The following is a 15,225-nucleotide window of genomic DNA, read 5'->3' as shown; positions in this document are numbered from 1 at the left end:
TGTATGTAGATAGTTCATTTGCAGAAGAGACTGATAGAAAGTCTGTAAAAGAGTATGTGATCCAATATGCAAATGCAGTAATAGGCTAGAGAACCAGAAAACAAACAACAGTCGTGGTATCTACAACAGAAGCAGAATTTGTTGCATTATCTGAAGGATGTAATGAGGTAATATGGTTCAAGCAATTACTCAAAGATGTACAGATAAAATGTGAAATGTCAATTACTGTTTCTGAAGATTCACAGTCCTGTATTGCAATGGCTAATTCAGAAAGTGTAAAAGCCAGGACTAAATATGTGGATGTAAAATACCAAAACGTGAAAAATGTAATACAAACAGGAGTAATTGAATTAAGATTTGTGAAACAGAAAAAGCATGCTGCTTATATCTGCCCCATAGCGCTTCAAGCACTCTCTGGGTGGTTTACAAGTTAATTATGCAGGCTACACATTGCCCCCCCCCAGCGAGCTGGGTACTCATTTTACCGACCTCGGAAGGATAGAAGGCTGAGTCAACCTCGAGCCGGCTACCTGGGATTGAACCCCAGGTTGTGAGCACAGTTTCAGCTGCAGTACAGCGGTTTAACCACTGCGCCACAAGGCTCAGTGGCAGAAAAGAACCTGATATGTTTACAAAGCCTTTAAGTATACAAAAACATGAACATATGGTAAACAGGTTGGAAATGCAAAAATACACAGGGTAAAAAGTATATATGAACCAGTATGAATAGGTAAATATGTAAAACCTCTTGTAATAACTATCCACGAGACATGTCTGGGGGGGTGTTTCAGAGTATTGATCTAAATACTAGAGAATATTGTCTCTTTAAGAAAAGGTATTAGATGATAGACACGTGCAGTGGATCTCTGCTGAGTCACTGTACATCTGATGCAATCCAGGTAGCAAGACTGCATCAGCAAGATGGATATAAAAGTAACCAAGTTGGTACCATGCTTCTGTGGGTGGAGTTTGATGTTCTGCATGTAATGCTGTTGGTTTGCTGTCTGGAGTGCTGTAAATAGCTGCTGTAAATATTTTCCTGAAACTACAAGCCTTCACTGAGAAAGACAACAAACTGTGTTATATTGTTCTAATCTCTCAGAGCAAAACTTTCGCTGTATCTTATCTTTTACTGCTGTCCGGAGAAAAGAAAGCATATTTTTCCCCTGGGATTCTGCTAACCACTTAAAAGTGATTTATTTCACACACATCCTGACAAATTTGGCATGCATGATTGTTTTCAAATCAGTTTAATTCTCTATGTACGTAATTTGGTTGAGATCACTTAAATTGCTGGTTGATTTTGTTTGCCCTTTCTGTTGCGAATCACACAGAAGCCTTCTCTATGTGCAGTGCAAAGATATACCCTGAAAATATTCCTTCTATAATTCCCATCAAAGAGCAAAATGAGCTGGGACAAGTGATGCAACAAGCTGATATAAAATGATGGGGCATAGGGTTTCTTAAGTACCTCACTCTATAGTTGAGGGGGTCCACATCAGAGCTTGGGAACACAACTATTTTGGTCTCTAGCTCGCAGAATTGTCCAGCCCACATGACTGCTGTCCTCTAGATAAAATACTCTCTAGTGGTCTCTTTGCTCAATGGACCATGAAGGTTTTCTTGACCACAGCTGCACTTCTGGGCAGCCATAGCTATTTTGCTATGTGCTGTCACGTCTGGAGAGATTATGTGTGAGAGAAGAGCAAGCATATTGGGGGTTCCATGGAGGGGTGAGCAAAGTGTGCCCCTTGGGCTGCATGTGCACATGCACACACACACACACACTCACACACAGAAGCTTTTGCCGCTCCAAGCCCCATCAGATTTCCCCTGCAAGAAAAGACATTTCCTCTGTCATAGAAAGGTGAGATCACACTCCTTGAAACTTCCAGTAATTCACCTTTTAAAGGCAATGAAAATCCCCTTGCAGTGTTTAACACAAAAAATCCATTTTTTAAAGAACTGTGCCTCCCTGACAGGGGCTGGACTTGATGATCCAAAGGGTCCCTTCCAGCTCTGCTCTTCTGAGTCTATTATTAAATTGTGGGAGATGGGCAAGGGAAAGCTTCTCTGCCCCCTTCCTGGGCAATATTCACTTCCCTACCCCCATGGATCTGAATGACTACAGATAAAAGAAAGCTTGACACCTCTGTACAATATCTGATACAATAAAAGGAGACTAGACTTTGGATAATCAGAGTAATCGGCACACAAATCTGACCTAGCTGGTCATTTTTAATATTTCTGGTCTCATTGCTATTTTCTGTCCTGTATTACACCACAATCCCAAAGAAGGGCAGTGCCAAAGAATGCTCCAACTACCGTACAATTGTACTCATTTCACACGCTAGCAAGGTTATGCTCAAAATCCTACAAGGTAGGCTTCAGCGGTATGTGGACCGAGAACTCCCAGAAGTACAAACTGGATTTCGAAGAGGCAGAGGAAATAGAGACCAAATTGCTAACATGCACTGGATTATGGAGAAAGCTAGAGTTCCAGAAAAACATCTACTTCTGCTTCCTTGACTAGGCAAAAGCCTTTGACTATGTGGACCACAGCAAACTATGGCAGGTTCTTAAAGAAATGGGAGTGCCTGACCACCTTATCTACCTCCTGAGAAATCTATATGTGGGACAGGAAGCAACAGTTCGAACTGGATATGGAACAACTGATTGGTTAGGGTTAGGAAAAGGCTGTATATTGTCCCCCTGCTTATTTAACTTATATGCAGAATAATATCATGCAAAAGGCTGGACTGGATGAATCCGAAGCCGGAATTAAGATTGCCAGAAGAAATAATAACCTCAGATATGCAGACGATACCACTCTGATGACAGAAAGTGAGGAAGAATTAAAGAACCTCGTAATGAGGGTGAAAGAGGAGAGCGCCAAAAATGGTCTGAAGCTCAACATCAAAAAAGAAAAAAAAAAAACCTAAGACCATGGCCACAGCCCTATCACCTCCTGGCAAATAGAAGGGAAAGATATGGAGGTAGTGACAGATTTTACTTTCTTGGGCTCCATGATCACTGCAGATGGTGGCAGCAGCCACAAAATTAAGACGCCTGCTTCTTGGAAGGAAAGCAATGACAAACTTAGACAGCATTTTAAAAAGCAGAGAGATCACCTTGCCGACAAAGGTCTGCATAGTCAAAGCTATGGTTTTTCCAGCAGCAACGTATGGAAGTGAGAGCTAGACCATAAAGAAGGCTGACCACAGAAGAATTGAAGCTTTTGACCTGTGGTGCTGGAGGAGACTCTTGAGAGTCCCCTGGACTGCAAGGAGATCAAACCTATCCGTTCTGAAGGAAATTAACCCTGAGTGCTCACTGGAAGGACAGATCCTAAAGCTGAGGCTCCAATACGTTGGCCATCTCATGAGAAGACTCCCTGGAAAAGACCCTGATGTTGGGAAAGTATGACGGCAAGAAAGGGGACGACAGAGGACGAGATGGTTGGACAGTGTCATCGAAGCTACCAACATGAATTTGACCAACCTCTGGGAGGCAGTGGAAGACAGGAGGGCCTGGCATGCTCTGGTCCATGGGGTCACAAAGAATCGGACATGACTTTAAAACTAAACAACAAATTATCATGGGGGAAAAAACTTTGTCAGAGCTGGTTCTAACATCAGGCAGTGCGAGGCAGTGGCCCCAGGGGACAGATGCTGGGGACAGCAGTAACAGATTCCCAGGTATTAATCCCAAACCTCATAGCTGTTCTTCTTTGCTTCATAACTTGTAATGGGCTCCCAAATTCAGTCTGATACCTTAAATATCAGAGAAACCTCTCCAATCACTGGTGTAGAAGTTAAAACTAAACTGCCATTCTGAACCATTTTTGTGTGTGAAATATGCTGGAGTATCATCAGGTGGCAAAATGTTTTGATCTGCCTTGGGGCTTGTAATCTGAGGAAAAAAATCATAATTATAAGAAAACAATGTATTTAAATTAAAATATTTTAATAAATATGCTGGAAGGAAGAAACAACCTATGTTCATAGTCTAATCATGAAATTTCAGCTTCATAGCGCTCTTCCTTTAGCTAGTAAACTTCACCCTGTAATCACATCTTAACTCAGGGCGATTAAAAACCTGCTACGATCAAGAATTTCCTACAGTGTGGAATTTGTTCTCTCTAAAGGTCTTTCTCAAGATGCATTTTAAAAAATTTGTCTTGCCAACTTTTCTGGTGCTATTGCTATTATGGAAGCCATCTACTGATAAGAACCACCTTATTATACATGGATTTTTGCCTATCTGCTATTAATTTTTTTTTAATGGGGACACTTTATTTACATGTTATAGTACGACCCTCATATCCACAGGGGATCACTTCCAAACCCCTCTCCGCAGATGTTGAAAAACGTGGATTATATCTGACGCTATTATAATAGTGAATGCTACACATTGCATGGTGTTTGGCCCCCTCTACTCAACAGTTCTGGTAACATCATCATTAGAAATATATATTGAGGGATTTTTCTTTCGATATTTTCAGAGAGTGGATAAGTGAATCGGGATACTGATCCTGCATATAGAGGGGTTGCACTGTGTGTTTATTTGAAACATTCAAAAGTATCACTTATGTGAATAACTTACATGAATTTCCTCCTGGCTGCAATCATATGCACGCTTCTGGAGAATAAATCATACTGAACCCAATGATACTTACTTTTGAGTATGCATGTACACACAGCACCATCACTGTTTTGTGTGTGCCCTAATGAAAGTGTCCAACAATGCTTTTCATCTTACATCTGATTTTAGGTTTTCCCAAGGCTCTCAGAGTATAAGGTACACATCCAACTCTAAGGTCAGGGAAGCAACTGAAGCGACAGAAGGAGAATGAGCTAGCATCAATTAGTTCTGTGTAAAAAAACAAGAACTACTAGCTGCTGTTTGTTGTGATTGAAACTCTGCACCATTCAATTACTGTACAGTGTGCAGTTTTGCACCTGCTATTAATTGTAGATATTTATCTTTTTAGCTATGTGTTAAACTGCAGCTGCAGAACCGTGAATAGTACTGAAGTGTTTTTGAAAATCAGACTAATATATTTTTCCTCTGAATAAGTACACCAACGTTAATGCTGTGCTTCACAGGTTGTTAAAAAGCTATTATAATGCAATTAATATCAAATAAATATCAAATTTATTTCAACTGTCATTATGCATCAGAATAGTCCCAGGAGTTTTTCTGTCACATAAACAATCAGCAACAGCCATATCAGGAATTCTCTTTCAGATCAAACCAAACTTTTATTCAACACACACTCATGTATCTGAGAGATTAATAGCAGAAAGAATTTTTTAAAAAATATTTACTTACAGCAGTGAACAGATCAAGCAGCAAACTGACAAACATGACTGCCTTCAACAACAGACCTCAACAGACTCTAGAGAAGGAAAAAGCTCTTTGAAATCAGAGGCAGGGAAGAAACACTTGGTTAGTGCTGGATAGATTGACAGTCAACCCAGCCCAGAAAGATCCCTCCTGGCCAAACCTACTAAAGGCAGAATGCAGGGTTGCAAAAACTCCAAAAGTTTCAAGATGGAGCCTCATCCTCAGAAGGCATGTCTCCTCAATTTCACTTTTGTTACTTCAACACTCTGAAGTTTTGAAGTCTTCCCTAGGCTAGAGAAGTACATCAGTGACAGTGTCACCTGAACACCAGTGATTCGGTTGCATCAATGTCTTTTCTATTTCCAGTCCCTGATCTTCTGAGTGGGAACAAATTATAGCAGAGACACCTGCTGGGCACAAACAGAACAATACTGACAAACTGCCTTATTATCAGTGGGGAAAAAATATCTCTGTTTTTACTTGCTCAACAGGGAGCACAATAAATGAGCAGTTGCTACTCCATCAGCTTTTCCTTTCAAGGCACTGCTTTGAAAGGTAACTTGCATGATGGGCACTGTGCTGTTGTGAGGAAAAAGCTATCCTCCAAATCACCTGGTGGAAACTGCACTCTCTCTTAATGTTGATCAGATGACAATAAACACCATTTTCTGTATATCTAACACATACCAGTCAGAATTCAGTTGGTTGTTTATGTCAGCGTTACATGCACTGGTGTAAAATGCAGGGACAATTTGCCACTTGCTCAGGAGTTGCCACTTGTATTCCTCACTGCATGTCACTTTGACACCAATAGGATTCTGGCCATCTTTTCTGACACACTTAATTCCACAAGTGAGGAAGTAATTTGGGTTGGATGTTCCCCCTGCAGCTTCTGTTGGCTGGCATGTGGAGCCTAGTCCTGATTTCTGTGGTTCTAGCAGTTTACTCTTATGATAATGATACAAAACAGAAGGCTCAATTCTCTGGCCATACCTGTATTTTTATGCCTCTGCCAGCGCTGTCTAGAGCTTAGAAAGGTTTTTTTGGGGGTGTGTGTGGAGATTTTTATTTTTCTTTATAACTCTCACAATGCCCCAGCCAATACGGCAGCTTTCCCACCCACTGCCATCTTCATTCACAAACTGGGAGAAATATTTGTAAAGGGGAGCCTGCCTTGTAAAGTTTAGCCACGGCACAAAAGGGATCTGAAATCCCAAACAGAAATTACAGTGTTTTAGTGATATGCTAAGTATGTCAACAATACCAGCAGCTTCAGAGAGAGCCTAGCCAACTTGAAACCCCAGAGTCTGAAGTAGCACTTCTTCGCATATCAGGCTGCCATTGCCTCAAAATCTCCCGCCAAGGCATTCTTCCAAGTCCTCATTAGCTGTGCTGCTATGATGATGCGAAGATTACTTTTTGTAGCAATGGCTCTACAAAGGCTCACCAGCTCTAGAAGGCTCACCTCTAAGGAAGCAGGCTTGGCATATATGATACCAGGTTAGTTGTCCCAATGAAGAAATAAAAACATACATAATATATGTGATTTGGGATTGTATTGTAATCTTTTTTTTTCAATACTGGTATTTCTATTATATTGTATGTACATATTACAGTATATACCACTCTAGAGAACCACAGTAAAGAAAGGTTTTTAGCCTATGGATGAAATACCTTGCATGCTGTTACATACAGCACTGATGTTACCTGTCTGTCATGGGTTTGGATGGAAAGTTCCATCCTATGGGGAGTGGAAGGCGGGACATCAGGAGGAGGGGCTGTACTGTATATATATGTGATGCGTGTGTGGAGAAGAGGAGACGCTGGGATGTGAAGAAGCAGCAGCTGGGAAGAAGAAGCTGGTGTGGGAGTCTGTGTGTCAGACAGGGTACTACTGTGTGTCAGAGTACCAACCTGATAGGTTCAGGTGTCTGTTGGTTAGCCAGAACTGATAGGTTCAGGGTCTGTGCTTCAAGTTAAGGGTTCTGTGTGAACCAAACTGTATGCATGTATGAATGAGAATAAGCCACGTTACTTTATCTTATTCACCTGATTATTTTATTTTCCCTGTGTGTTGTATTTAAATAAACCTTATTCTTTTATTTGTTTAAAAATCCATCCCTGGTCTGTGTGACTTCTTATAGGGAATGGTTGGTGGCAGCTTAGTTAACGTGTGGCAGATCCCAGTAGGTCTGGGTTTGTCACATTGATTGGTGTCCAGCGTGTGGGATACGACTGGTCCAGTTGTCCAGCGGTCCAGCAAAGCCTTGGCAAGTGTGCCCAGAGCAAGGGGGGTCTAGTCAGGGACAATCTGAGGCGCGTAGGTAATCTTCTAGGTGTACCTCACGGGGAGGTGCGCTAGTGGAAGAACGTGCCAACTGGGGAAACTAGATTAGGGTGCTCTGAGGCAGCCTGTTTTGGCGGGAAAAAAGCTGAGGCAAAACTGTGTAGTAACAGTGATTTAGCCTGCCTGCTGAGAGGCCCAGCAGAGGGGGGTAGACTCAAACTCGCTACTGTTGCAAGTTAAGTGCTGAAGAACAGCAGCAATCTATAGAAAGCTGGTTCTGAGGCAAAAGAGGAAAAAAAAAAGTGGTCGTTTTATTTTGAGGCTTGACTTTTTAAAGCAGCCTGTTCTGAGGGGGGATTATGCCCTTGACTCGAAGCCAAGTGGCAGAAATGGGTGAAGTGAAAGACCCCCAGGTTGACCAAGGTTCTGAGGATGAATTTGGCTCAGTGCAGGGTGACAGCACAGGAGAGCAGAACCCAGAACTCAGAAAATTGCTCCTAGCCCAACAGCATGAACTGAGGGTGAGGGAAATGGAGGAAAGGTTAGAGAGAGAAAGAATGGAGGAAAGGGAGAAACAACGGCAATTTGAACTAGAGAGAGAGAGAGAGAAAATTGCTCTGGAAAAAGAAAGGATGGCGTTTGAATTAAGAAAACTGGAAATGATGAACCAGAACAATAATAACAATAGGGATTCTGAGGGAGGCCAATTGTCTAAAGCTGACCTGAAGAAATTCCCTGTGTACCACAAGGGAGATTGTCCTGAGGTGTTCTTTTCCTTAGTGGAAAGAGCGTTTGTGGACTTCTCAGTGAGGGAAACTGAGAAGATGACCATCATGCGATCTTTAATCAGTGGTAGCCTGGCTGAGGTCTATGCCAAGATGCCTGAGGAACTGATGAAAGATTTTGCAGAGTTTAAAAAACTGGTGTTTGCAAGACATGGGATAAATGCGGAACAGCTGAGGCAAAGATTTAGGTCAATCACCAAAAAGCCAGAGCAGACTTTTACCCAAGTGGGGGCCCAATTGGTGAGGCTGCTTGAGAAATGGCTATCTCAGGAGGGGACAGAGACCTTTCAACAGCTTAAAGATTTGATAGCGCTGGAACAGTTCTATTCAGTCCTGCATGGGGAATTGAAATTCCAGGTGAGGGAAAGGAAACCAAAATCTGTGGCAGAAGCCGCCGAGATTGCAGATTTTATTCACCAGATAAGAAAGCCCTTAGGTGAGGAGAAATCTGTAGGTAAACCCAAAGAAACCTACAGCAAGTACTCTCAGGGACCAGGGAAAAGCCAGCAAGGGGGAGGGGCCCATGGTGAAGGGAAGCCCTCAGACATGAAACCAAGACCTCAGATTTTGGAGGGAAAACCAAAACAGGATGAGAAAGACTCAAAATACGCCAGAAAATGTTATTTCTGTCAGGGAAAGGGCCATCTAATCTCAGAGTGTGAGAAATTAAAGCAGCTAAAAGGAATTGTGCCTCAGGATTCTAGTGGAACCAAGCCAAAAGCTGTGTTCTGTGTCCAGAAAGAGCAAGGCTCATTGTCACTGAGGGAGCCTGTTGCCATGGCGACTCAATCTGGAACAGCTACATCTGCTGATCAGGCTGAGGAAAATGGTCCTCTTGTAGAGGTCAGGCGCTGCCTGTTGGTGAGGACAGATTCCCAGTTGTTTGAAACAGCAGGGGTGGACGTAGGAATACTTGACCATCAGTATAGGGGGCTGCGGGACACTTGTTCTCAGGTGACCCTGTGCCATCCAGATATTATTCCTAGGGAGTATGTAATCCCAAATGAGAGCATGAAGGTGGCAGGGATTGAGGGGCAGATAATCTCACTGCCAGTCGCGGAGGTACCTGTCAACTTTCAAGGCTGGAGGGGAGTTTGGCGGCTAGCGATTTCATCGACTCTGCCAGCAGCCGTGCTCGTGGGAAATGACCTGGCTGAACATGTGAAACGGGTGCTAGTGATTACACGTTCACAAGCCACCACGGGGACAGTTCAGGGGGGTAATGATGAGCCAGAGACGGAAGCAGGTGGGGGGAGTTCAGAAGCTGTGGTGGAAACCTTAACCACAGACAGCAGATTTGGACAAGAGCAAAAGGCAGACGCCACTCTCCAAAAGTGTTTTGAACAGGTGACTGACGCCCAGCTAACACCTGAAACCCCAGTGAGATTTCTGGAGAAAAGGGGGATTTTGTATAGAGAGACCCTGAGGAATATCTCAAAAGGGGGAGAGGGAATCAGAAGTCAGCTAGTGGTACCTGAAAAGTATCGCCCCATGATCTTACAAAGGGGGCACTCTGACATGTTTGCTGCACACTTAGGGGTGAACAAAACACAGCAGAGAATCACACAGAATTTCTACTGGTCTGACATAGGGAAGCAGATCAGGGAGTTCTGTAAACAATGTGATGTGTGTCAAAGGCAGGGGAATAGCCGCGACAGGACCAAAGCAAAGTTGTGCCCTTTGCCTGTGATTGACACTCCGTTCAAATGCATAGGGGTGGATATTGTGGGACCTTTGCCCAAGGCCACAAAGAGGGGGAACAGGTTCATTCTCACAATTGTGGACCATGCCACGAGGTACCCTGAAGCCATACCCTTGACTAACATTGAAACTAACACAGTGGCAGATGCCTTGGTGGGGTATATGTCCAGGATGGGATTTGCCTCAGAAATAATCACAGATTTGGGCGCATCGTTCACATCAAGGCTCATGAAACGCTTATGGCAAATCTGTGGAATTAAGCACAAGGAAACCACTGCCTATCATCCTGAAAGTAATGGGTTAACTGAGAAGTTCAATGGGACTCTAATGCGCATGATTAGGGCTTACTTGGCAGAGAATCCAAACAATTGGGACCAGAAGCTGCAATCCCTTTTGTTTGCTTATCGATCAGTGCCACAAGCCAGTACCGGGTTCAGTCCATTTGAACTTTTATTTGGGAGAAGGGTGAAAGGGCCCCTTGATTTGATCAAACAAAATTGGGAGCAGATCACCCAGGATGACCCACAAAACGTTGTGACATACATAGACTCTTTAAGGAAAGACCTAAAGAGAAACCTAGAGCTAGCAACAGAGACCCTGCAAGCTCAAAAGGTCAGAAAGAAAGCTTGGGATGACCAGGAAGGCAGGGAGAGGCGCTTTGACCCAGGGGAGGAAGTGCTTTGGCCTAGGCTCTGCAAAGAAAACAAACTGCAGCTGGGTAGCCCAAAAATAAAATACTTGGGTCACATGGTAGGGGGAGGAGTGATAAAACCCCTGGAGGCCAAAATAGAAGCTGTTCGTGATTGGCCCAGACCCAACACCAAGAAAAAAGTCAAATCATTTCTTGGGTTGGTGGGCTACTACAGAAAGTTCATCCCGAGGTTTGGCGAGATTGCGGCTCCGCTGACCGATCTGACGAGGAAGAAGGCTGATGACCGCATCCCGTGGACCAGCGACTGTGAGGAGGCGTTCCAGAGGTTGAAGCAGGCGCTCATCAACTATCCAGTGCTGCGGGCTCCAGACTTCGACCAGGAGTTCATCATCTACACCGATGCGTCTAACAGCGGGGTAGGAGCAGTTCTGTGCCAGGAGGATGAGAATGGTGACCAGCATCCAGTGTCCTACCTGAGTAGGAAACTTCAAAAAGGTGAGAGACATTTGGCAACCGTGGAGAAGGAGTGTTTGGCCATAGTCTACGCGATCCAGAAGGCCAAGCCTTACATCTGGGGAAGACATTTTGTTCTGTGCACTGACCATTCACCACTGCAATGGTTAAAGACAATGAAAACCCACAATAGCAAACTTATGAGGTGGGCTTTAAACCTGCAGGACTATGACTTTGAAGTGAAGGTGGTCAGAGGGTCAGTGAACTGTGTTGCTGACGCCTTGTCAAGAAGACCTGAAGATTGAAGACGGCGAAAGAACATGGACTATGTATATATTTTGGTGAACAAAAAGTTAAATGTACCTGTTTTTTGAACTTGGTTTGTATGAATAAAGGTAAATTGATGTAATGTATATGGTAAATGTTTAAATGCCTAATTGCTATGGTTAACTTAGAATGTAAGTCTAAGTAAGTATGATATGGTATGTATAACTGTTGTTGTGTGTTTTATCCAGGTTGTTTTTTTGGGAAAAAGCACGTTAGCTTTCCCCCTACAAAACAACTTATAAAGAGGGGAGGTGTTACATACAGCACTGATGTTACCTGTCTGTCATGGGTTTGGAGGGAAAGTTCCATCCTATGGGGAGTGGAAGGCGGGACATCAGGAGGAGGGGCTGTACTGTATATATATGTGATGCGTGTGTGGAGAAGAGGAGACGCTGGGATGTGAAGAAGCAGCAGCTGGGAAGAAGAAGCTGGTGTGGGAGTCTGTGTGTCAGACAGGGTACTACTGTGTGTCAGAGTACCAACCTGATAGGTTCAGGTGTCTGTTGGTTAGCCAGAACTGATAGGTTCAGGGTCTGTGCTTCAAGTTAAGGGTTCTGTGTGAACCAAACTGTATGCATGTATGAATGAGAATAAGCCACGTTACTTTATCTTATTCACCTGATTATTTTATTTTCCCTGTGTGTTGTATTTAAATAAACCTTATTCTTTTATTTGTTTAAAAATCCATCCCTGGTCTGTGTGACTTCTTATAGGGAATGGTTGGTGGCAGCTTAGTTAACGTGTGGCAGATCCCAGTAGGTCTGGGTTTGTCACACATGCAAGTTGCTATTTGATACGGAATTTAATACATTTTTTTCTCCACAAAGGACAGTAACCATGCCCTTAGACTGAAATATCAGCTATTTCCAGTGTCAGGCCTGGAGCTTTCTTTCTTGACACCACTGTCACACTGGCATTGTAAAAACTGGATTTTATTATGTCCACAATAAGTCAGACATATACAATTTTATTATTGCTTATTTTCCCTTAAGGTCCACACTAAACAGGGACCTAACAACAAAAAAAGAGAGAACAAAATGTTGCTTCCTTTCTTCTTCCTAACAAAGAATCTGGTTATTTGCTACAAATGACGTGGGTGTGTAACTAAGCAAAGGGTACATCACTGGGAAGTGCCAGTACCAGCAACCATCAGAGTGAGAGTGAGAGCACAAGAGCCAGTGAACAGGGGCAATACCAAAACAAAATCAGAGTTTTTAAAATTTTAATTTGAAGGCTTGTTACAGCACAGCCTATAATCAAAATTCAATTCTTCAAAAAAAGCGGCTAGTTTATGAATGTGGTGTATTGTGCTTCTACAATTCAAAATACCAGGAAATGGTCCCATATTGCTGCACAATATCATACCCACGTTGGCAGCAGGAAAAAAGATGCCAAGCTTTATATAGCAAAGGGCAGCCTGAATGTTGACAACACCAATGGAAGCAGTCAAGGTGGTCTACAAGATAGCATCTTCTACTCACTACCATTCACACTTGTCGAAAAACAGCCTTGACAATCGCTTTGTGTTTGGGTAAGAAGGGGTGAACTGATCAAATTTTCCCTTGTTTAGTGTCATTTTGTGAATGGTAGTGAGCACAAAGCAGCCCCTGTATAATGATTTAACCTGTTTTTACCTCCAAGCAGCCAAGTGTCAACATTACACTGATGTTGTTTTATACAGTGGTGCCTTGACTTACGACCATCCTGGCATATGACCATTTCGAGTTGCGACCAGCTCTGGCCACAAAATTTTGCTTCGACTTGTGGCCAGAGCTTTGAGTTGCGATCAAAAGAGGCAGTGAAAAAAGGCGGGGAATTCAAGTTAGAGGATTAACCATTGGTCAGTGAAGAGCTTCTTTGTAGCTCTTTTGCCCCAACAGTTAGAGTGTGTGTGTCGGAGGAGGCTTCGGACTGCCTGGTGCTGCTCCTGAGTAAGTACGTTTACTTTGTTTTGCAGGGTGGGTTTGGGGGGTTTATGTTTCTGTGCTGTGGGGGGGGGGCGGTGTTTGTGTGTTTTTTCCATCCCCATCGCATTCCGATGGGGCTGACTGTGATGTGTCTGTTTTTTGCTTGCCTGCGTAGTGTGTGTGTGTATGTGTGTGTATTTGCTTTGTTTTTCAGCCCCACCGCATTCCAATGGGGCTGGCTGTGGAGTTTTTGTGTGTGTGTGTGATTTTTTTTCCTGCTAGAATGGGTTAATCCCATTCCAATGCATTCCTATGGGAAATGGTGCTTCAACTTACAACCATTTCGAGTTACATCGATCTTCTGGAATGGATTATGGTCGTTAGGTCGAGGCACCACTGTACTTTATTCTTTCTCAGTGTCACAAATGACAGATTACCCACCTGTAATTGTAGTTCTTTGAGTGGACCTCTGTGATTCACACCCTGGGTGATTCGCGCCTGTGCAGAGGCTCATCAGAAGATTCTAGAGCTTCTGTGGTAGCAATAAACACATTAGAATATGCTCTATTTGCTTTTTATCTCCAGCGTACCCAACCTTTTAGACAGTCATCTCGTCTCTCCATAAGCCATCAGCTACCTACAAAAGGCTGTCAGGTGACTTCCCAATCTATCCCCAGATCGGTCACTTCTACCATTCATTTGGCTTATCAACTTGCTCAACAACCAACCCCTAGAGTGGTTTGCCCTCACTCCACCAGGGCAGTGGCCTCTACAGCCTTTATCCACAGTGTACCTCTTCCAGACGTCTGCGGTTCTGCCACTTCGGCACAGCCGTCTACATTTATCTGTCATTATAGACTCAACCTCCGTCAGAAGTCTGATGCAGCATTTGGATGTGCTGTTCTAGCTTCTGCCTCCTTCTACCGGGTAAGACAGCTTATTAGTCACCCATGGTGTGATTCACAGAGGCCACGAAGAAGAACCCACCTGTAATTGTAGTTCTTCGAGTGGACCTCGCCCGTCCTCCCCTCTGTCACACCATTGTTTGCTATTAAGCAGCAGTTGGCACAACTGAAAGGGGACACTTGGTGCCAAGGTACTTATACGGGTGGGGAGGGACATATTCTAATGTGTTTCTTGCTACTGCAGAAGCTCTAGACTCTTCCGATGAGGCTCCGCGTAAGCGTGAATCACCCAAGGTGTGATTCACAGAGGCCACAAAGAAGAACTACTTTTACAGATTGAGGAAATACAAATTTTATGGAACTAGCTTCACTATTCTTTGGCTCTTGCTCCACATTTATTGCACTGTTTCAACGTATTATACTTTGATAGCCAAAAAAAGGAAAGAGATGTGTGGTTAAGGCGTAGCTGCAGGCTGCCTATAAGACTCTTATGGCTGTTTTGGCCCATCTGCCCCAAGCAGTGTTCAGGATTAGGGGACATGTCCTCCAAAACATCTGGAGGCATCAGGCTGCTTATCTATAATATTTTGAATACAGCCTCAGTAGTACCCCAATAACTAAATTCAAAAGCAGCAGGTTTGACTACTACCTGTAATCATCTGACCCTTAGTAAACAAAATCTTCAATACAGTGGACCCTCTACTTACAGAATTAATCCGCATTGGAATGGTGGCTGCAAGTCGAAAAGTCTGTAGGTCGAATCTCCATTAACCTACAATGCATTGAAAACCGATTAATCCCATAACTGGCAGTTTTTATTCTATTTGTGTTCCATTTTGGTTTTTTTCTGGTCTGTAAG

The 15,225-nt window shown here is 43.4% G+C and overlaps 1 long non-coding RNA gene across 1 annotated transcript; it reads right to left on the bottom strand.

Annotated features, from left to right (window-relative positions):
• Positions 1-5,239: 5,239 nt before the first annotated feature.
• LOC144588198 (uncharacterized) lies at positions 5,240-13,997 on the bottom strand. Its single transcript, XR_013543607.1, has 2 exons — positions 13,903-13,997; positions 5,240-5,756 (listed from the first exon to the last, which is right to left on the bottom strand). It is a non-coding gene; the product is annotated as an uncharacterized LOC144588198 (long non-coding RNA).
• Positions 13,998-15,225: the final 1,228 nt, after the last annotated feature.

This window comes from Pogona vitticeps, chromosome 3 (assembly GCF_051106095.1).
Source record: "Pogona vitticeps strain Pit_001003342236 chromosome 3, PviZW2.1, whole genome shotgun sequence".
Taxonomy (NCBI): Eukaryota; Metazoa; Chordata; class Lepidosauria; order Squamata; family Agamidae; genus Pogona; species Pogona vitticeps.
The sequence above is the reverse complement of the archived record's forward strand: the minus strand, read 5'-3'. Positions and strand labels throughout refer to the sequence as shown.